The 23,069-nt window shown below is 47.8% G+C and overlaps 1 protein-coding gene across 2 annotated transcripts in view; it reads left to right on the top strand.

Moving 5' to 3' along the window:
• LOC146857534 (uncharacterized) overlaps positions 1-23,069 on the top strand; it is a 364,382-nt gene that overhangs the window by 34,325 nt on the left and 306,988 nt on the right. The gene's annotated exons all lie outside the window — the stretch shown is intronic.

Raw genomic sequence — 23,069 nt, 5'->3', positions numbered from 1 at the left:
GTACAAATGACGAGATGGCCGTAATAAGGAGGGACTAACAAGCCTATAAACGAATCCAAAGGCAGCATTTACGAAGGACAAAGACACAAGCCAATTAAAAATATAGGTGGGGGGAGTAGTGGGGGCTTTCCTCATGTACCGAACTATAGCAGATCTTCACCAGGGCAGCACTTGCGAGCTGACTCTAGGCTAGACCTAAAAAGGAGGAATGCTTTTATTTCTTCTAAGTTTTCCCATGATGGATGTGCGCTGCACTGCACAGCAAACTGGGAAAAGTTTTCAATTTTGTGTAATCATAATATTTTTTTACTTTAAGGGCATCCTTCCCGTACAACAGCTATGCTAGACTCACGCAGACACATTTGTACTATGGCACAAAGGTGTGTGTGTGGTGCTCGGCAGCCTAATTGTGCACCATTGCTAGGAAGAGAGCAGGGTAGTGCCATATCTCTGTGGATATGGCGGTTTCCTGCCCTCGCGCTTCATTGTGTGAACGTTAATCTGGGCCCAATGACCAGATGTATGGAGGCTTTTTTCTTTTTTCTTAACAGGCTGAATCGCAATTTCAGCCCGCTAATAAATGCAAAACAGCCTTTTCATATATACAAAGCCCACAAAAGGGTCGAAATTTGTGATTTCCACTTGGTAGAAATTGCGACTGTGATTTAGAAAACGCAAATAGGGATTACCTATTTGCGATTCCTAAAGCACATGTACAAAGCATTTCCTAAATGACAATTGGGCATTTAGTTAATGCTATTACCATTGACTCAAAGTCGATGGCAACTATGTGCAAAACTAAAACATGCTTTTAAAAATGCATTTTTCCATGTGACATGAAGCACACGTATGCCCCTAGGGCATATGTGCACTTACATGTGCACTATGAATTTTGGGGTGCCTTAAGCCCAGAGGCACTCTTGGGTTTGAATTTCCTAAATTGCAATTTTCTATTAGGAAATCACAATTTAGGAAATGCAAACCAATTCCTATTTGGCCCATAGGTGGAAATGCAACAGCATTTCCTATGTGCAATTTCCTAATAGCGTTTACTACTTTGTAGGAATCGGTATTAGGAAATCGTAAATTTTGTACAAACCATTCTCGCTATTTAGGAAATGCAAAATAAGAATTTTGTTCATCTGATCCGAGTCTCTTAAACGCACCTCATCACAATGTTTATTAAGTAATAACAGTTGAGGTTGACTTAGGTTTTTGAGGTTGTGATGGGAGCTGAAGTTCACAATTAACCTTGAGAATTTCTGGACGCCTCTCAATTGCGATAAAGTAAGAGTGCAAATAGTGGCAGAAGAGATGAAAACCCTCCTATTTTCCAGTTATATTGTATTTACCTCCACTGCTCTGCATACATCTAGCAATCAGCTGATAAATACAGTAAGAGATTTCTCTGTCTGCTCTGGATTTAAAATGAATCAAAATAATGTTACCAACTCCACCTGGATGCCAACATAAAAGTTTAAAGTTTTTGAGATGTGAAACATACTCTAAAATATTTTGAGATGAAACTGAATGATTGTTTGGACTAAATGATGGAAGGTAATATTTTCTCCTACGGATTTGCATATGGCTAGACCTAAACAAATTATATAAACTTCAGCAATGCTGTGTCCTGCAAGATGAAATACATTTTTAGCGTGCTACCATTCTGAGAAGACAATACAGCATGATCCGCATTCTCCAAGTCTTGATAGTAATTTATTTGAGAGAATAAGTTATGCTGGTAGAGGCGGCATTAGTTACATTCATTAATGCTAAGTTGTGGCGTGTAACTTCCAGACATGGCGGGGCGTGGCCACAATGGCGGCTGCAGCAGCCGTGCTTTTCTGAGCTCCGGCACGGGCCATAATAATATCCTTTCCCATCGTGTGGACTCCGGCCTGAGGACAGCCACCGGTGAGCAGGTTGCCCCCCCCCCTCCCCCCTCCCCCCCGAGGTGATCTGGATGGACAGGGCACCCGCTGTCCGGTATCCGCTCGCTGACGGTGATGATTTCTGCCAGACGGCCCTGGGCCATGGTGAGGCCTCCGGCTGCTGGATCACTGTGGAGCACAGACCCATTGGTGAAGGCACTGCAGGGCAGAGTTCCGGCTGCCATGTCGGGCTGGTGGTGTCGACATGACTCAAATCCCCAGCAGTGAGAAGGTGCAGGGAGGGCTGTGTGCCGTGCAGCATGCCCCGTGGATCCGGCAGCTGGAGCAGTCCCGTGGCTGGCGCGTGGAGTGGCCTACGCAGAGCCTGAGGCGGCCGCACCCAGTTGACCCGCGAGAGGCACTGCGCGAGCAATGCGCCGACAGTTGACTGCCCCAGTGGACGCCGGGCAGCAATCTTCTAAGGTCTATTCCTCGCTGTATGGGGTACCACAAGGCTCAGTTCTAAGCCCGCTACTCTTTAATATCTATGTACAACCTCTGGCAGTGATTGCGGAAGAAGCGGGGCTGTCGCTCTTTACTTATGCCGATGATACTCAGGTCATCTTTTCATTATCGGCAGAAAAGAGTTCTGGACCGTCTACCCTGCAAGTGGGCCTGCGCAATATTGCATCTTGGATGCAATCTAAATTGCTCAAGCTCAACAGGGAAAAAACGGAGGTCCTTATTTTTGGAAAAAATACAGGTCTTTTGGGCCCTCAACATTGGCCTGCTGAAATGGGACCTCTACCTGTGCCCTCTTCTCATGTCCGTAATCTTGGTTTTATCATAGACAACAAATTGTCAATGAGACAACATGCAGTAAAAACTGCTGCCACTTGTTTTACTATTCTCAAGTGGTTAAGAAAAATAATTTGGATGCTCCCTGCTGTCACCCAAAAGACTTTAGTCAGCCATTGGTAACTTCACGTCTAGCTTATGGAAACATTCTCTTTTTGGGTATCAACAGGGATGTGATGCGCAAGCTTCAGACGGTGCAGAATTCTGCAGCGCGACTGCTCTGCAGAATTCCTAGAATGTCTTCTGTCTCTAATGCCGTGAGAGATCTGCATTGGCTCAGGGTGGAAAATCGAACAAAATTCAAGGCCCTGAGCTATATGTTTAAAATCAAGAATGGTACTGCACCTAAATATCTGCAAAATTTGGTGTGCCTTCACCAACCCGTTCGCTCATTGCGCTCCTCTACTCAGGAAGTTTGTGAGATTCCTAGGATTAAGCTTGCAAGAATGGGCGGTCACTCCTTCTCCTATCTCGGCCCACGTCTATGGAACTCTCTCCCTCTCTCAATGCGTAAGGAATCTTTGTATTTAAACTTCCGTAAACAGCTAAAAACCTGGCTGTTTAATCAATAACTTTCTTATTCCGTTATGTTTTTTTCTTAGAGTCTCCTTCTAACTCTGCGCTGGGAAACCCTTTTTGGGTAGCTGTGCGCATTATAAAAATAAATTAACATAACATAACAGAACATTCCTGAGGCCTGTGGATGCAGGGCCTGTAGATGGCTGACCATGAGAAGGGACTTGTATGGCTGACTCTGGTTTGCAAATGCACTTTTGACTGGCAAGTCGTGGGGGTTGTGGTCCCTGTGCACTGGGGGCCTATCTGAGAGCATCCCCAGCAGTATTCTGGCCGCAATATCTTTCTTTGGGGGGGCCTCCCATCCTCGATGATGCTGCCCCTCAGCTGGCCCCCTGATGCTGGTGCAGGCCCCTTAGCACCGCCCCTGGGTCCCGCGGAGGGAGCCTGGCAGATGCTACGAGTGGTGCTTGCATTGAACTGCGATTACCTGAGGGTCCAAGAGATGGTGGTGCTCTGGTTAGAACTTCTTTGCGCACACATCTGGGGTTGTCGACCTTTGTAGGCATGATGGTGAAACCCAAATCAGCCAAGAACCCCACCCCAGGCCTTGGGGATGCATCTGGTTCTTCTGCTTCCCTTGGTCATGGTGTTGTCACTCTGAGGACCTCGAGGCTACTTTTCAAGTCACTCTGCTCAGCTTGAGAAAATATTGCATGCAATTCGGGACATTAAAACCATGCTGAAGTCCAAGATCGTTGCTTTCTCCTTGGATGTAAACCTGCTTTGGGTGGATGACAGGAAATTGGTGGCCCCTGTGGACGATGCCAAATCATTCTTGCGTGTGATGTGACTCACATTGCAGGAACTCCAGATCCAACTGAAAGACATGAGGGCTGAGGTGGGCTCTCTAAATGGGAGAGCGAAGGATGTGGAGGGCCGCTCGAGGTGTCATAATATCCGCTTGCTGGGCTTTCTGGAACGCTCGGAGTGCCTGAGCATGGAACTGTTCCTTGAACAATGGTTAATGGTCACAGTGCTGCGTACAAGGTACCCAAGTTCAACACAGTGGAGAGGGCGCATCATTTGCCGTGGAGGCTGCCTCCGCCGGGAGCCCAGCTGAGGCCTGTCAATGCGAAACTACGTGATTATAGGAACAGAGACTTGATACTGCAGTTGTTTCATACGAAAGATCCTTGTCACTTTGAGAGCAGCGCCATCACTGCTTACCCGGACTTTGCCGTGGAGGTGCAATGCTTTCGCAACTCCTATTCTGCGGTCAAGCCGTGCCTTCGGGGACTAGGCCTGAACTACGCTCTTCACTTTCCTGCTAAACTCAAGGTGATAGATGAAGCCTCAACTCACTTTTTCTTGACCCCTAAGGACCTAACTACATGATAAGACCTGGCAAAGCCTGCAATGGATTACCAGAATGCTGGTGAATGTCTGACTCCCTGCCCTTGGCGCAGGCGCCATTGGGGGGAGGGGGGACAAGCAGCCACCTCTCTACGATACAGGCAGCCAAGGAGTGAGCGAAGGCATTGGAGGTGGTGCTTCTCCATAGCCAAAACTCTTTTGAAGCCTTACGGTCAGACCGCGTGTCTGACACTGTGATGGATACTCATGGTTCCATGGTATCTGCCGGGTGGGACTCCCGGGGGCCAGAGCTGATGCCACGGTTGGCAGACAATTTGCTATGAGGGGTGATGTTTGTTTTTCGCTATGTGATATGGGCTCTGGATTGCTCATCAGTAATCATTGGAGACACAGTCGCTATGCGGGAGGGTCGTACACCTTAGAAGAGGGTCTGTGAGCCCTGACCTTAGACCCACCACGCACCCATTGTTTACCAAACAGGATATGCACTTTTTTGCATGTTACTTTATGGTTGTTGTTAATTTGTTGAGTGGTTTTGGCTGCACACTCGGTTGCATACCGGCCAGGGAGGGGGGGGGGGGTTACACATCTTGTTTAGGGTTTCCTTCTTGTTATACAGATAGAATCTCTTATATAGATCTCTGTGGTATGGCCCTGTATTGCATCGGGCACTTGACTGTCGCTTGAACGCTTGGGGGGGATCCATTAGCTGGCATAGAGAGGGAAAACAACTGGGGGATGCACTGCATTCTTACTTACCAACATGCACAATTAATACACGTGCACATACCACTACCCCGCACTACAAATTACAGACGTGTAACATAATGGCCATTGCCACTCCTACCAAGAGGGTTCGTGTTCATACATACCTTAAGTACCGCTACATGCTCATAGCTTTTTTGCAAGAGACGCATCTAACCCAGGTAGAGTTACAAAAAGTGCATGCAAAATGGAGGGGGCAGCTAGATGGTACAACAACGTCGGCATATGCAAGGGATGTCCAGCTCAGTGTAGCCCCAGGGGTCCCATTTCTGATAGATACACACCAGGTTGACACTGAGGATGCATACGTGGTGTTGGAAGGCCATCTGGACGGTGCTCCCATCACTCTGGTTGTTGTTTTTGCCCCCAACATCGCCTGACTCCCGCTCTTTTCCAGGACCTACACACTTCTGGCATATAGGGCGGTGAATTTAATTGTATTCCCATAGGGCTGCTCCAACCCCTCTCCTGAATGGTGTCCAGTGTTCCTGTGTGTCAGGGCATCTAAATACTTCTGGGAGTGGGTGGAGAGTAGGAGAGTGTTTGACATGTGAATATTACACCATCCTGACAACAGTGAGTACTCGTTTTACTCTCCGGTCCATGACTTACATACTATGCAGGATCTTTTTCTCTGTGGTGAACTGTTAGGCGTGCAGATTACTAGAATGAAGTACTTGGCACACACCCTTTTCAATCACTGCCTTTTGCTGTTGACTCTATGCTGGGGAGGGTGCGTCCTAGTATTCTGATCTGGAGGCTCCAGGTCGAGGCCTTTCAGGATGCTCATTGAGGGGGCCCGATCCACACACATTTGTCAATATTTTGACCGTAACACGGGCACCATACCCACCAGGGCATTGTAATGGGATGCACCACACAGTGGTAATGTATGGACACTGCATTGTTACTGCTTGGAGGGGTTTGTCGGGTCTTGCACGTGGAGTTTCTGACCGTGGAACTGGAGTTAAGACCGCTTGAGACTACGGTGGCCTCTTGGGCTGCATGACTGGATCAACTTCACCAATTGCAGAAGAGTCACCAGGATCTGGAGGCACGCGTGGTGAAACATGATTATATGCACCGTCTTGCCCTGCTCCATGCCAAGGGGAATAGATCGGGCAGGCTGTTGGCGTGGTTTTGTAGGGAGGACCACAAGCAACCGCAAATAGAAGCAATCAGGCTGGGAGATGGCACAGTAGTTAACACGCAGGCAGCCATTAATGCCGCTTTTGCGGAGTACTATAATTGTATGTGGACATGGTCAGTCACACCCATAGACAGGAAGAAGGGGTTTCTCTGGGACCTTCCATTACCCCGGTTGAACCCGCTTCAACAAGCGGAGCTGGGTGAGCCCCTCCAAACTTAGGACATACAGGCGCCTATCACCTAAATTGCATGCAATAAAACTCCAGATACTGATGGCTGCCCAATTGAATATTACGCCACCTACAGCATGCACTTTTCCCAGAAACTCTTGGAAGTTTTTAATGAAGCATGGGAGAGGGGTCAGCTCCTGGATTCGCTGCTTGAGGCCCTGATACTGGTTCTGCCCAAGCCATGCCGGGATACCCCCTATTTTTGCGATCATGAAGAGGCCCATATGCTGGCTGGGTTACGCCCTTTGCCCGGAGAGGGCGACCACCTGCCGGATCCTTGGTGGGGGACACAAATGTATACGTGGCTATCGGATCCCTGGGCTCCTCTGCCGCATGAGACTCACCAGTTGAAGGTGGCACATTGTTGCTGGCACGCATTCATGCATGGCAAGGGACCTCACCCTCTGTACTCCCCCCTCATTCCCATTTGGTTGTTGCCGGCACAATATTTGTCTCATCTCCTATAAGAGAGCTAAGTAGTCTCTTTATGTTCCCTACTGCCAGGGTGATGCCTGCAGTTGTTTTCTCAAGGACCTAATCCATTTCCTTGCTCCCTCTGTAGGCGGCAGTAAAAACGTTTTAAGATTCTCCTTGTCTATGTGTGGCCAAGGAACATAATGAAGTGCTCCAGGTCCCTTACGTATCAGGAGCATCTGATATACTGTAGTAACAGATTGTTGGGAGCTGTGTTGTCTGGCATATTTTTGCCACACACTCAAACGTTTCCACATGTAGGGATAATCCCAGTCTGGATCTCCCTCACCATAAAGAATGCAATCCTTAGCATTTACAATGTCACATGGATCAAAAGACCCTTCTCATGGCCAAGGACTCATCTGCTGGGCTAAACCTTCAGTCCATCCTGCTAAATTATCCACATAGGGTACAACACTGTACCAGCTATTTTCCCCTTCAGCAACTATCTAACTGGGGGCAAGATCAGTGCCATGTAGAACTGATTGAACATTCATCTGCAGCATTGGTCTATCATGTAGTGTCAATCCTCCTATAGCTTCATAAGATCCCATGCTGGGCTCTGGCTGGTCATCTGTTCCCTGAACTCGCAACCACTCAAGCCCTGTTGCTTGAGGCCTCCTAGTTTTAGAGTTCACGTCCTGTTCTCCTTCTCTAGTGTTGGTGCGATTAGGCAATCGTATCACTCCCTTTCTATGGTCAAGATTGATAAGGGGCCTTTCTTGAGTACTAATGTCATAAGTAGGGTGTCTAGCCTCTGGAGATCGAAGTATTTCACCGATATTGTCTACACTTCTATGTATTGCCATCCTCCCAAAACTTTCCTGAATTTGTCCTGACAAATTACCACAATATCCTTTCTCCTTGCTTCCCTCGCATCTCTTCTATCCTCACTTTGTGATAACCATTCATGAACACTCTCTGGTGAAACTATCACGCTCCCCTTCTCCTTCTGCCAAGATGCTAAATTATCTTCAGTCCTCCTAAAATCCTCCTCTCTTTCTTACGATACTGGTCATTGCACCATACTAACAGCCCTATCTACATAATCATTCCATCTAGCATCATCTGCATTTCTTTGTTTGGGTGTAGGCACTTGCTCCTTAACTACCCTTTCTGTTATATCTGTCTTCTGTAACAAGTGTGATGTTGCTGATGAAACAAGTGACTGATCGTCACTATCTACTGGACCCTGCTCTTCACCTCTACCCTTCTGGGGAGAGGCTGGATCTAAATGTAGTGTAAACTGTGCTTCTAATTGGTCTGAAAACTGAGAGTCACCCACCCCTACTTGTTGTCTGGGAGTACTCGTAGGTCTCGGTTTTGACATCTGTGGGGCTTCCTTCAGGGACTGGGTTCGCTCTGTGGGACAATAATTACTGAATCAGCCATTAGGTGCTGCTGTTGCCTTTTCCGCCCGCATTTCTGCCGCTGTTCTGGATAGCCTGCCTATATTTTATTCACAGCTGCTCTTAACTGTGTTTTTAAATTAATGTGTTTTTAACTTCAATTGCGCTCTTTGCACTTTCCTTAGCCCTCACCTTTGCCTCTTGCGTAAATCGTAAATGTGGAACTTTCCTCATGCATTTTAGAAAACCACATTCTAGACCACAGTCAGTTTGGATTTAGGTCATGTCACAGCACTGAGACAGCTCTAATAAAGACAACAGAGGAAATTCGCACTGCATTAAATAGAGGAGGGTCGGCGGCTCTTATCCTCCTTGACCTGTCCGCGGCATTTGATACCGTGGACCACACCTTGCTGATAGAATGCTTAAAGACCATAGGTTTGGGAGGAAAGGCCCTTTTGCCTTTAGCGTCATTTTTAGCAGATAGAACTCAGACAGTGAAATTAGGCAATTTTAAATCTGCACCTTTTATCCTGCCTTGTGGGGTACCGCAGGGCTCTTCATTGAGCCCTACGCTTTTTAATATTTATGTGTCCGAATTAGCACCTTTGATTAGAAGTTTTGATCTTATCCCGACCTCATACACCGACGATACCCAATGGGTAATTTCAACCATAGACAAGGATGTTAACTACTCCATCAAACTTCATGATTGTATGGTCTCGTTGAGCAATTGGATGAGTAGGCATTGCTTGAAGTTAAACCCGAGTAAAACCGAGTTGGTGCTATTCGGAAAGCTTTTTCCTCTGTGGTCACCAGTTTGGTGGTCAAGTACTCTGGCCCCCTTTTCTACACCGGTAGCAAAAGCTAAAAATTTGGGGGTCATTATAGATGAGAAGCTTAATTTTAAATCTCAGATTTCAAAAGTGGTGTCTTCTGCATTTTCTACTATCAGAATCGTACGTAAAATTCTTCCGTTCATTCCCAAAAAGACCAGAAAAACAGTTTTAACCTCCCTGGTTTTATCAAAGTTGGACTACTGTAATGCCTTATATATTAACTTACAGTCCAATCAACCCAGAAGATTACAATCGGTACAGAATACCGCCGCCAGATTAGTGCTAGATGTTCCTAAACACCAGTCCATTAGGGCTGGGATTCAAGAGTTGCACTGGCTGCCAGTCGGCCAGCGCATGAAATTCAAGGCACTTTGTATCGCACACAAGGCACTTTACAGAGAAGGTCCACAATTACTTTGGCACGCTTTTAGCTGGTACTCTCCTAGCAGATCACTACGCTCGGCCAATGCTTTTCTAATGTCCACCTCCAGAGTCAAAAGGACAAACTGGGGGGGGGGGGAGGAGTTTCAGACATAGTACTATCAGGGTATGGAACTCTCTTCCTCTTTCTCTCAGGAAGATCTCATCCCTGTTTGAATTTAGGAACCACCTTAAGACATGGCTTTTTAAAAATTAGTTTCCCTTTTACAGTATGCGGACCATAAACACCTAGACACCTAAGGGTAGTAGTGCACTATATAAATTGTTATAACTTAACTGTGAAGGAGTCTCAACCTCTGGATTCTCATTTCCCTCTGCGGCTCCCTGTAGCTGCACCAATGGATAAATACCAGGTACCTTGGGGGGAGTATTTTTAGAATCATATGGAGGTAGGAGAGCAGCCTGGGTACTAGATGTCAGCATTTGAGGAGTCCTTAGACTTTTCACAGACGTCTTATAATAAGGATATGGTGGCTTCTTGCTTCTGTAATTTAATTCCTGCATATTTACTTTTGAGATGTGTAACAATGTGATCTAATATTTTGTCGTCAAATGCCCCTTCCTTTGGCCAGCGATATGTGCGTTTCTGAGTGGCTTTAACCCACTCCTTACAATACTTTCGCAACTTTTTCTGATCACCTGGAAAGGTCTTTTGCATGTTGTCTAAGGGAGTCTCCATAGTCCTTAATATTGCTAGCAATTTTATAATCTAATCTTTTATCTGTCTACTCAATATTTCTTCTTTTTAATTTTTTACACTAGTCCTCACAAATCAGAAATCCATCAATTTGCCTTTTCAGTCATGTCACAGTAACATTGTACAATAACATAACTCTGTAGCCACATTTCTGTTTACATGCACACACTGAAATTCATCATCAACATATTTCAAAATATAAACACTTCAACTACTTCTAAATGTTGATCACAGTTGTTTGACTCTAAACAGTAAAGTAAGTTGGTAGCAACTAGTCACCTCCCTCCGCGCTCAAGAGGATAACCCTCAAACAATGTGTATAATTGTTCTTGGAATGACTTCTGGACATTAGGTACTGGACAGTAATTTGAGTGTTCAGATTTTACTTGGAGGTAAAGTTAAACGACATCGGTCTTTCAGCCATCTCTCGAGGTCAAAATATTGAAACACATATTGGAATCCCAATTTCGAATCACCTTCATTGACCACTTCAAATTTTATATTGGGATAAACACTTTACCGACTATGCAGTGCCTTAACTTAATATTGTGCAACACTTGTGCACAGTCTTGCATGTGATAACTTTATTTACATTATATCTACATTCACAATTGCCAAAGAGCCAAGTTATACAATATACAAAACATGGAACAGAGACCACATTATCCTCACCTTAAGGACGGCATCCCTGGGTCCAAACCCCCCGTAAATAGGCAGAACTCTAGGCAACGCAGTGTTGGCTTACCTCATCAAAGATGCGCAATAACCTATGCCGCAGGGGTAGGCGGTATTCTGGTAGCAGCAGTCAGTTGAAGATGCGGGGATACTGTAATAATAAAAAACAGGACTCCTCTTGGCAAGGCAAAAGCAGGTTTCCTGTCACGGCCGGGACAGTAGCTATTCCCACACAGGTAAAAAGCTGGTCTTAAATGGCTCCTTGCAGGCAGCCCCTCAAATAGTCACACGAACAATGTGATTTCACAAAAAGTAAAGAACAAGTTTCTCAATAATCACATATTTGTTACAAAAAAATCACATTACCTCTGACTTCAAACTCCTGACATTTTCTCTACACATACTTTATTGTAAGTCTAACAGTTCTTTACTAATCATTTATTTAATTCTTTCATATGCATGTGTGTTTTATTGTTCTGCTCCCAAGACTTATCAGATTCTGTGTACCCTTGACTAACTCTATCTCCTGCTCATATTCTTCAGTCACGTTTTCAATTTACCAAAATCAGAATACATGCTTGTTGTGCTATGACCATAAATTCCTTTAGGCTTGCAAACACAGGTTTTCCTTAAACTAAGACCTTGCTGATCATGCATTATATTTCCTAGTGAACTCATCACCTGTCTTGCATCATTTTAGAACTTAGGCCTGCACTGCTCTTTAACCACTTATAACACTCTGACACTCTCTACTGATGTCTGCGGTAGCGCAACTTCTTCACATTTAGTTTCCCCTCTAACAAAAGAGAAATGCTCGCTTGTGCTTGGGCTTCCGATCACTACAAAATGTTCATTTGAGAAAATGAAATTTGTATGGAAGACTCATCATAAACTGTAGGAAGCTGGCTCTCTATATAGTGTACTAAAATGAAGTACACTGTCCAGAGAGTCCAGTGGGTCCCCAGTTTATTTACAGAGGCAAAAGTAGATAATACTAGCGCTTTTTTGTGTGGTAGTGTGTGTGAGCAGTTAAGCTTACCAGAGGGTAGTGCAAAGCATTTGTTGTACTCATAGAGTCAATAAGTGAGAGACACACTCGAAGAATAATCTGATTCCAATTAGAAAATTAGCACTTCTTTTTATATATGCATAAAACCAAGAACTTCATTCAAGGGGAACTATTTTCAATAGCAATATCCACGGGTGAGTAAAACGTTCAAACCTGTGTGCTTTTATACACAGTGCAATCCTATTGGAGGTAAAGTCAAAGATCCATAAAGGTAGGTACAGTCGGTTTCAGGGGTTCACCTTTAGGGTTTGGAGTTGTAGTAGGCCAATGCCCAAAGTACTACCAGCAGTTATTCTGTAACCGCCCGGTGAAGCTGGTAGCAGGTACACTACGATGAAGGGTGGCCACCTGGAAATAGAACACACAGGAGGACTTACGGACAAGTCAGTGAGCTCCCAAACAGGGGCTTTATGTCGCAAGGGGTCTTAGAGCAAGGAGGCACAGTCGGTTTCTTGGGACCCGGGCAGCTCAGTGCAGAGTGGTTTGGTTGGCTGGGCTGGGTGCACAAAGATGCACCTCATGGTCAGGGACCAACAGCTGGCAGGGGAGAAATCAGGATGGCTAGGCCACTCACAAAGTGGGTCTCGGGGATGTTGACGTCCCTCGACGGCTGCTCGGTCGTGGTGCAGTGGGAATCCGGACTGGATTTTCACTGTTGGTGTTTGGTGCAGGGCGTCCAGTACCTGAGTGTTGGTACTGCATGGCTCTGGTTTTTCCTGGTGTCTTCATACTCAGTGGGGAGACAGATCTGACCTTCCAGAGCACAGGGAGCTGCAAGGCAGTGGGCCAGACTCTACTTGTCAGTGCCTGTGGACTTCAGGAGAGTAGCTCCTTCACTCCAAGGGAGACTGTAGGTAGGCGATTTTTGAAGTGCTGGCATGCTACTCAAGGGTTTGATAGTTCTCCAGCTCGCAGGATGAGCCACTCTGTTGTGATTGTCGAGAGAGGGCTGAGGAAGGACAGGGTTGTGCGCCAAAGTCCACAGGTCTGCTGCAGTTCTCGCCAGGCAGTGAGTCTTCTCCATTCTTCTTCTCTGATCCGTTCTTGGGTTCAAGGGTGCCACCTAAATACTCAATTTAGGGCCGTTAAGGGTAGTGACAGGTAGTAGCCAATGGGCTGCCTACCTTTGGAGTGTCTACGCCTTCTATATGACGGCTTCTTGTGGGAAGTGGACATGACCCTAACCCTAGAATTCTAATTCATCCAAAAGATGATGGAGGAATTTGAAAAGTGGGATCTACATCAGCTGGCCCGCCCTAGGAGTGGTGCTGGCTGAATGTGGGCACACCTCAAAATCTTACTAGTTATCCCATCTGAATGGCAAAAAGTGGGGTCAGGACAGGGAGGTGGGCATCTTCACTATTTGGAGAGTCCTGGGTCACATAGCAAAGGGCCTTTGAAGCTTCCTGCTGGAATGCCCATCCTGCGTGGAGAAAGTGTGAACACCTCCACCCAGAGCTGGTTTGTTCATGGCCTCTGAGAGCGAAGGCTCTCACCTGAAGAGGTCAGAAACCTGTCTATGGTGGTTGGCTGGTTGAGACCACTCAGTAAACACACTAGTAGTCGGTAGGTTTTCAGGGGGCTTTTCTAAGGTGCTCTATGGGTGCATTTATTAATAAATCCAGCACTGGCAATAGTGTGGGTTTAGTAAGACGTGATGTTTGGTATCAAACATCTTTGGGTATAGTGAGAGCATCATGTAGCTGGGGAACTCGTAATCATGAGTGTCCAGCTCATGTACCTGTATTGGCTTCCTTGTGCACTCGTAATATCTAAGGGTGAGCTTAGATATCACAGGGACATATCCACTCCAGCAGATATGCCCACACAAGAGCATAGTGCACCCTGCCTCAGGGCTGTAAGGCCTGCCGTAGGGGTGACTTACCTATACCGCATGCAGTGCTTGAGAGGCATGGCACAGACGTGTGCCATGTCAACTCTTTGTTTTTCTCTGCATCAAGACACGCAGGCTGCAATGACAGTTTGCATGTGGCTTCTCCGCAGCCCTCCGCTTCTGCCCACAGTCCGCCTTCCGCTTCTTCCGCCTTCCCGCTCCTCACTTCTCACCGGCCCCGCTGCCCCGGTCACTTCCTTGCTTTCCCGCCGCTGCCCCGGAGCCCCGCCTCCCCTCCTCGGCCCATTGGTAATCCCGCCTCCCGCCTCTCGCCTGACCCTCCCTACCGACTCCTTCTTAAGGGGTCCCTGTCGGGACACTCACTGTGACCCCTATGACCTCACAGGCGGTCGCTCCTTCCTCGCTGCTCTGCCGCTCGCCTGCCTGCTGCCTCACCTGCTGCCAGACCGCTGACGGTTACCGCTGACCTCTTCTTCTCCGCAGCCCTCCGCTTCTGCCCACAGTCCGCCTTCCGCTTCTTCCGCCTTCCCGCTCCTCACTTCTCACCGGCCCCGCTGCCCCGGTCACTTCCTTGCTTTCCCGCCGCTGCCCCGGAGCCCCGCCTCCCCTCCTCGCCCATTGGTCATCCCGCCTCCCGCCTGACCCTCCCTACCGACTCCTACTTATGACGTCCCCTGAGCGACCGCGCAGCGGACGCGCGCAGCGGGAGCGCCGAGTGAGCGCCAAAGGTGCGCCAAAGGTAAGCCCGTCTGCGCCCGTCCGCGCCTGGCCCGCGCCCAGCGTCAGGCCCCCGCGTCCGCCACCCCCCCCGCAGGACCTATGATGCCGCCACACTCATCGCACTCAACACCGCCCGAACCCCCGGGTGCCACCAAGCATCCCCGCGACACACCCATGGACCCTTCGCCTGCCGATCCTGCAAATTCTCCTGCCTCCGCACCGGCACCGCACCCACCAAGACGGACAACAGCAACCACCTGAAGTGCATCCTGCTCAACACCCGCTCCATCCACAGACACGCCGTGGAACTCTGGAACCTCCTCGACACCGCATCTCCAGACATCGCCTTCCTCACGGAAACCTGGATGAACGCCTCCTCAGCCCCCGACATCGCCATAGCCATCCCGGGCGGCTACAAGATCATCAGGAAGGATCGCGTCAACCAGACCGGAGGGGGCATCGCCATCGTTCACAAAAGTACCATCCGCATCTCGACTGACTCCATCGACACATTCAACGCCGCCGAATACCTGCACTTCCAGATTCACACTGACCCCAAGACCACCCTCAGAGGCACCCTCATCTACAGACCCCCTGGACCGCGCACACAGTTCTGCGAAGACATCACGGACTTCATCAGCCCTCACGCCCTCCCCTCTGCCGACTACATCCTCCTAGGAGACCTCAACTTCCACCTGGAGAACAACAACGACCGCAACACCACCGCCCTGCTGGACAACCTCGCCAACCTCGGACTCCAGCAACTGGTCAACACCCCCACCCACTACGCCGGCCACACGCTCGACCCCCTCTTCTCATCCAGCAAGCACGTCACCTTCAGCCACTCCACCGGACTTCACTGGACTGACCACAGCTGCGTCCACTTCAGCTTCCAAAAGAACACGATCCACCACCACCCGAAGCAGGTTCCCCACAGAAACTGGAGCAAGATCACAGTCGACCAGCTCACCACCTCCCTCAGCCAGAACCCACCAGGCAGAACAACGGACTCTAACACAGCTGCCCTCGACCTCACGCAGTGGCTGACCTCCTGTGCCGATGACCTCGCCCCGATAAAGAACCCACCCACCAGACCCAGAAGCAAGAAGGCCCCCTGGTTCACCGACGAACTCAAGGACTCCAAGAAGGCCTGCCGCACCCTCGAGAAGGCCTGGCTCATCGACAAAACAGCCGACAACATGACCGCCCTCAAACTCGCCACCCGCCATCCGCACCACCAAGAAGACATCCCTGAAGGAGCGACTGGACAAGAACGCCCATGACAGCAAGGAGCTCTTCAACATCGTCAAAGAGTTCTCCAACCCCAGCACCGGCAACAACGACATCACTCCATCGCAGGACCTCTGCGACTCCCTCGCCTCGTACTTCCACCGCAAGATCGCCGACATCCACATCAGCTTCGGCGCTCCACCCCCGCACCCATCGGTCGAACCAACACACCTTGCTGCCACCCTCCAGACATGCACCAAGGTGACCCCCGAAGACACGGCAAGCATGATGAACACCATCCACTCCGGATCGCCGACCGACCCGTGCCCCCACCATGTCTTCAACAAGGCCGCCTCTACCATCGCACCCTACCTCCGAAACATCATCAACACCTCCTTCGACACAGCCACCTTCCCGGAGAGCTGGAAGCACGCCGAGCTCAGCGCACTGCTGAAGAAACCAACAGCGGACTCGACCGACCTCAAGAACTTCCGCCCCATCTCGCTCCTTCCCTTCCCCGCCAAGGTCATCGAGAAGATCGTCAACAAGCAACTAGCCGCCTTCCTCGAGACGAACGGATCCCTCGACCCATCGCAGTCCGGATTCAGAGCGAACCACAGCACCGAGACCGCCCTTATCGCAGCCACCGACGACATCCGAGCCCTGCTCGACAACGGCGAAACAGCGGCACTCATCCTCCTAGACCTCTTCGCAGCATTTGACACCGTCTGCCACCGCACCCTAGTCCAACGCCTTAACGACACTGGCATCCAAGGAAATGCCCTGGAATGGATCATCTCCTACCTCTCCGGCAGAACACAGAGAGTACGCCTCCCTCCGTTCCGCTCTGAAGCCACCGAAGTCATCTGCGGTGTCCCGCAAGGATCATCGCTCAGCCCCACCCTCTTCAACGTCTACATGAAACCCCTCGCTGCCATCGCACGCCAACACAACCTCAACATCATTTCCTACGCCGACGACACCCAACTGATTCTCTCCCTCACCAGAGACCCCGACACCGCCAAAGTCTGCCTACACGAAGGAATGAAAGACGTCGCCGAATGGATGAACATCAGCCGCCTGAAGCTGAACACGGACAAGACAGAAGTCCTCATCCTGGGACCATCGCCCTCCGCATGGGACGACTCCTGGTGGCCCCCGGCACTAGGCACCGCACCCAAACCAACGGACCACGCACGCAACTTGGGCGTCATCCTGGACTCCTCCCTATCGATGACCAGACAAGTCAACGCCGTCTCCTCAGCTTGCTTCCACAACCTTCGCATGCTCCGAAGATCTTCCAATGGATCCCGATCGAGACCAGGAAGACGGTCACCCAGGCCCTCGTCACCAGCAGACTAGACTACGGAAACACCCTCTACGCCGGTACAACAGCCAAGCTTCAGAAACGACTTCAACGTATCCAGAACGCCTCCGCCCGACTCATCCTGGACGTCCCCCGACGCTGCCACATCTCGAGCCACCTAAGAGACCTGCACTGGCTCCCTGTCAACAAGAGGATCACGTTCAGACTCCTCACCCACGCACACAAATCCCTCCACGACCTGGGCCCAAGATACCTCAACGACCGACTGACCTTCTACACGCCCACCCGCCAGCTACGATCCGCGAACCTCGCCCTCGCCGTCGTCCCTCGCATCCAGAGAACCACCGCCGGAGGAAGATCCTTCTCCTACCTGGCGGCTTAGACATGGAACTCCCTGCCCGTCCACCTGCGACTGACCCGGGACCACCTCGCCTTCAGGAGGCAGCTCAAGACCTGGCTGTTCGAGCAGTAGCAGCCCCCCTCCCCCAAGTGCCTTGAGACCCTTCCGGGTGAGTAGTGCGCGATACAAATTTCTTGATTGATTGATTGATTGAACAATTTTTTCTGCAGCCCTTAGGGACCCTCTTTAGTTCCAAGGCCCTAGGTACCAGAGCAGCTGTGGCCGCTGCAGTTAAGAGCGGTGGGGCCGGCTGGGGGGATTTCGAGAGACGACCAAGAGGGAAAATGTATTATTTATTTAATTTTCCCTTTTGGTCATCTCTAGGAATTCTCCTCAGACCCCCCCCCCCCCCCCCCCGCCCCAGCCAGCCCCACTGCTCTTAACTACAGCGGCTGTAACAGAGGTACCTCTTACTAGGGACCTACAGGGATCCAAAAGGAATGCCAATTGCTCAATAATTGTACAGTTTAAGAAAAGAACTCTGGTACAGGAGACCTGGTTAGCAGAAACACAGTACACTGTCAGTCAAAGTTGCACCAGATGCTAGGCAAAAAGTAGGGGGTCACCATATCAAAAGCGGGACTTTCCTACACAAACCATAAGTCGACACTCTTCCCCCTCAGTGGAGAAATGAATTTAACAGCTAGATATTACAAACCTTTTGTTTTTGAGCAGCGTTTGTTCTGAGGGGAAGTAATGTCCACAGTGATTTTATGTCTAGGTTACCTCGAAGAGATTCTAAGGACGCAGGAAATGTAGAACCAGAGTAGGAAGTGGCTTTTACCATAGAGATTGTGGGATAATTGTATTACGTCCAATGTGGGTGTATCTGTACAAGAGTGAGAGGGCAGCATGGAAGTGGACCTTGCGTTAAAAAAGGTATCGAGCACATGAGTCCGTGGTGGCCATAAAAAATAGATTTGAAGGAAAAGTAGAGTTCTTTTTTCAAAATCAGAGGTAAGTTGAGTTCTGGCAATTGTATTGTGATACGTGGAGATAAGATTGTATCCATTTTTGGTGTGAGGACGATCATCTTTGAATATTGTCACATCGGTCATTTAGGCATGCTAGCTAACGAGAGACATGCTAAAGAACCATATTTATGGCCGGGTATGAATGGTCATTTTGATAGTTTTGTCCAAAATGTGGAATCTTTATGAACAGTGATGAATCACCAAAACTTTGTAGTTTTTACCTGAAAACAGTGGATATTCCAAAACATGAAATCGACATTATAGGAATATTTGCTGTGCTACCACAAAAGTAAGCTCTCTGGACAGTGTTAATAGATTACATTTTTAAATGGCCAACAGTAAGAATGGTTGAGAAGGTGGACATGAAGGCTATTCGACTTTCTTGATGATTCATTTTCTAGAAAAGGATTACCAGAAACTTTGGTTTCAGGTAATGGCCCCCTGAATGCAAGTAGAAATATGGATGAGTAGATTAGGCATTTTGGCATTATCCCCAAAAGGATTTCTGTTTTCCACACTGAGGTTAATGGCCGTGTGAAAAGATTGAATAAAGTTGATACAGAAACCATACAGTTGGCGAACAGTAATGGGTTGAGTTGGAGGAAGAGACTTCAGACCTTGTTATTGTCATTTCGTAGAACTCTTCACCCTGCTACTAGTTTCATGCTCTTTCAGCTTCTTCTCGGCTGTGTCCCTGGTTACAAACATTGTCCTTGGTGGTTGAGACAGCGTGTGGGATTGGAACTGATGTATTGCCCAATGATGTTGGTGAACACAGGCTTAACACTAAGAATACGATGGGACAGGAAATGAGGAATGCTAGGAGAAGTGGATTAAAGAAAATCTCTGTTGGCCAATTAATAGGCAGATGAACAAAGGGAAAGGGACTCCAACTTGTTTTCACCCGAGATAGTCACCCAACTTTTAGGTCTCGCCTACGCAGCGCGCATGCGCTGCATAGAAGGACCTTTAGCCGTCGCTCTGCTCCTTTTGGAAGCACATACTCGTGCTTGTGGCGGCATCCACCTTGTGGAAGCGCGCAGGGGCGCGCCACAAGCACGAGTATGTGCTTCCAAAAAGAGCAGACTGCGCGCTCACGCACGCACCACTCCCGGGAAGGTTTTAGACATTCATTGAGAGGTTTGTTGCCCTCTGCTCCCCTCCGGTGGTAGTTTCATGAATTGCAGCTTGCAGTTTTTCTTGTGGCGTGCGAGGGCAAACATCAACTAGAAAATATAGCCTGGTCCAGAGTGCTCTCATGAATGCAAAGCGAGACCTCCGTTGCCAAGAAGGACTATTTTAGAAATGCATCTTTCAGCGATGCTCAATCTGCTATGGCGGAAGATAGAATTACACCAGCTGTATCTGCGGTTCCTTCCTCTTATCAGGACAGTCCATATACCAGCAACGATCCTCCTCCGAGAACCACATTATACCACCATTGCCTGTACCAGAATTGTCTACCCCAGCATATTGCCCTTAACCAACAGAGTCCCTGTAACACCTGTCTTTTTCAGATTAAAATATTAACACTGCTTAGATCCCCGCCAACCCTCATACCAACACAATGACATTCTCAATGTAGCAACACACTTCCTCATAGGTTCTGTTCCATATCACCACCAGCTCTACACCAATACAAAGCCATGTCCTCCACATACCAACACAGAGCAGGTTGCCCTTCCAGTTCTATTTTCGATCCCATGCCTCCTTCCTCTGTGTATTATTCTGCCCCACTGGTCTGTCCCTCCCTCCCTTGTTTGTGGGCAGCATTATCCAGGGTCATGGACTATCTTTCCTATATCAGCAGAGGCCTATTCCTTCTTTCTTGGTCTGTGGCCAGATCTGTGCTCTTATCACCAGATACATATTTTAGGCCTGGATTATCTTTCCAACAAGGGACAGTGATAACAGTACCCCCTTATTTTCATATGCCCAGTTGCACTGCCGTCATCCAACTCCAGCGCTATGCCTGAAAGCAGCCATAGTATCCCACTGCCTTCTTTTTCTCTATCCCACCATAATGCCCCCGTCCCTCCAGTGTCGTAGCAGTTTTCTCCAGTCATCCCTACGCCAACCCAGGGCACTCTGCAGAGTGCACCCTAGCAATGTGTGCCCTTCCTTGCTTCACTATCGTAGGACCACCATATATCCCTGTTCTAGCACAACCCCCCACCCCCAATCCTCTTGTTCTTCACAAGATGACAATTTTCTTATGGCAACAGTAACCAGGAGCCTCTCAGTCCACAATGTAATATGATACTCTGAGCAGCTACCATATTTAATGACTAATCAATTTTCCCTCTTTTCTATGTGTTTCTAATAAAAACATGTTGTGCACCAATAGCACAGAGTAATTTATGCATAGAATAGGTGGTTAACAATTTGCAGTATAAATGGTTTTCTAGTTCTGATCGTGAACAATTAATCTATAGATTCTGACACATGGTAGCTATACCACATTATGTTGGTAAGCATAAACCGCTAAGTAAATTATTGTTTGGAGGAGTCATAACAAATCTGTCTCAGTTTACAGTGATTTGAAATCGTTTGCCCACTAAGCAGTTGTCCTCTTAACTGGAATGTTAATAGCTCACGTTGCAGGGCTTAATGTTGAAAAGGTTAAGATTCCATATTCCATATGTCTATCAAGCAACTTTAATGATGCGGTGGTGAACAAAACAGGCAAAACAATTTACAGTGACATGTAATATGGAGCATATGTTATTGTGCTTATGACCAAGGGGAACGTTTCTTTGTAGTGCCTTTGTGTTACTCGAATCCATAAGGTGCACCTAGGATCAGATAACGTAATTAATTATACAATACAGATCCACATGTTTCTAACGGTCACAATTTGTGTTGGTTTTTGTATAAAGTGAGCATTTTAAGGAAGCGATGACTTTAAGATTGCTTGTGCACGTTTGGGTATTGTTTTTTATTTGTCTCGTGAAGTTAGTAATCCACACAACTTTCAGGCCAGGAATGCCTCCAGTGCTCCACAAAATGAAAAGATGCAAATCAACTAAATTTTTATTGTTATTGAGCTAGATCTCTGCTCAGGTCTGCCACACTACAAACTGGTTGTGTCTACAGTGTTACCGCTTCTTCTCCACCAACGGCTTCCATTGGTCCTCCATTGCTTCCACTCTCACTGACATTAGTGGTAGTCAGAGATTGCTCCTTCACACGTTTTGTGGACTGGTCAGCTGCACTCATGCCTTTGCCTTAAAGTCCTCTTTTTCCATTACAGCTGACGAGTAAGCTGTTTTAGCGTTTTAATGATATCTGTAGAGGGCTTTTAAATTGCACTGTTTCAATTGCTTGTAAAATTTACATGTTGCTGTGTGGAAAGGAGCAGTGTGTGTGTAAGATGTGTTTGATTGATTGCAACATTTTCTGAGTGGCTTCCAGGACCTACACGGTTAAGTACAGAAACTGCGGTACTTCACCTTCCATGGCAGCCATAATCTACAGCATTTACAACATAATAGTTGAGTGCTGACATACAGAAGTGTGTACAGTACTCTAGAGATAGCCTCCTGAAGTTCATGCAGTACGTCAGAATGGAACACAGTACACAAGAGGTAACCTCCTGAGCTTGCTCCACATATCTAGACACATATCCGAACTGTACACACCACTACAGATGCGAGCAAATGAACTAAGCACTGACATACAGAAGTGGGTACAGTACTCTAGAGATAGCCTCCTGAAGTTCATGCAGTACGTCAGAATGGAACACAGTACACAAGAGGTAACCTCCTGAGCTTGCTCCACATATCTAGACACATATCCGAACTGTACACACCACTACAGATGCGAGCAAATGAACTAAGCACAGTACTCTTATAAGGCCTCCAGACCTCGGTTCTACCTCTAATCTGAAGACAGTGCGTTAGAGGTAGCCTCCTGAGCTGGGCACAGTATCTCAGAGCTAGCCTTTAGATTTGTTGTGAGGAAACAATAGCTCGTGTGGATTAATATTTATCAATACAGTATATAGTCTATAATAATGATCAAAAAAAGGAAGGGGTTTAAACGAGATGTCAGAAGAAAAGGCAAAACCATACACAGTAGGTCTTATTGTAAAGAATATTTTTCTTTTATATTACAAGAATATTTTCATAGAAAGTGGACATAAATACAGAATACAAATTGACATTATTCATACAATTTACAAAATAGTGTCCCAATGAAAAAAATAAACCTAAACAAACAGTTAACATAAAGTGCAACATACAAAAAAGGTT

Source organism: Triturus cristatus, chromosome 3_2 (assembly GCF_964204655.1).
Source record: "Triturus cristatus chromosome 3_2, aTriCri1.1, whole genome shotgun sequence".
NCBI lineage: Eukaryota > Metazoa > Chordata > Amphibia > Caudata > Salamandridae > Triturus > Triturus cristatus.
Note: the sequence above shows the minus strand (reverse complement) of the source record. Positions and strands in the feature narration are given on the sequence as shown.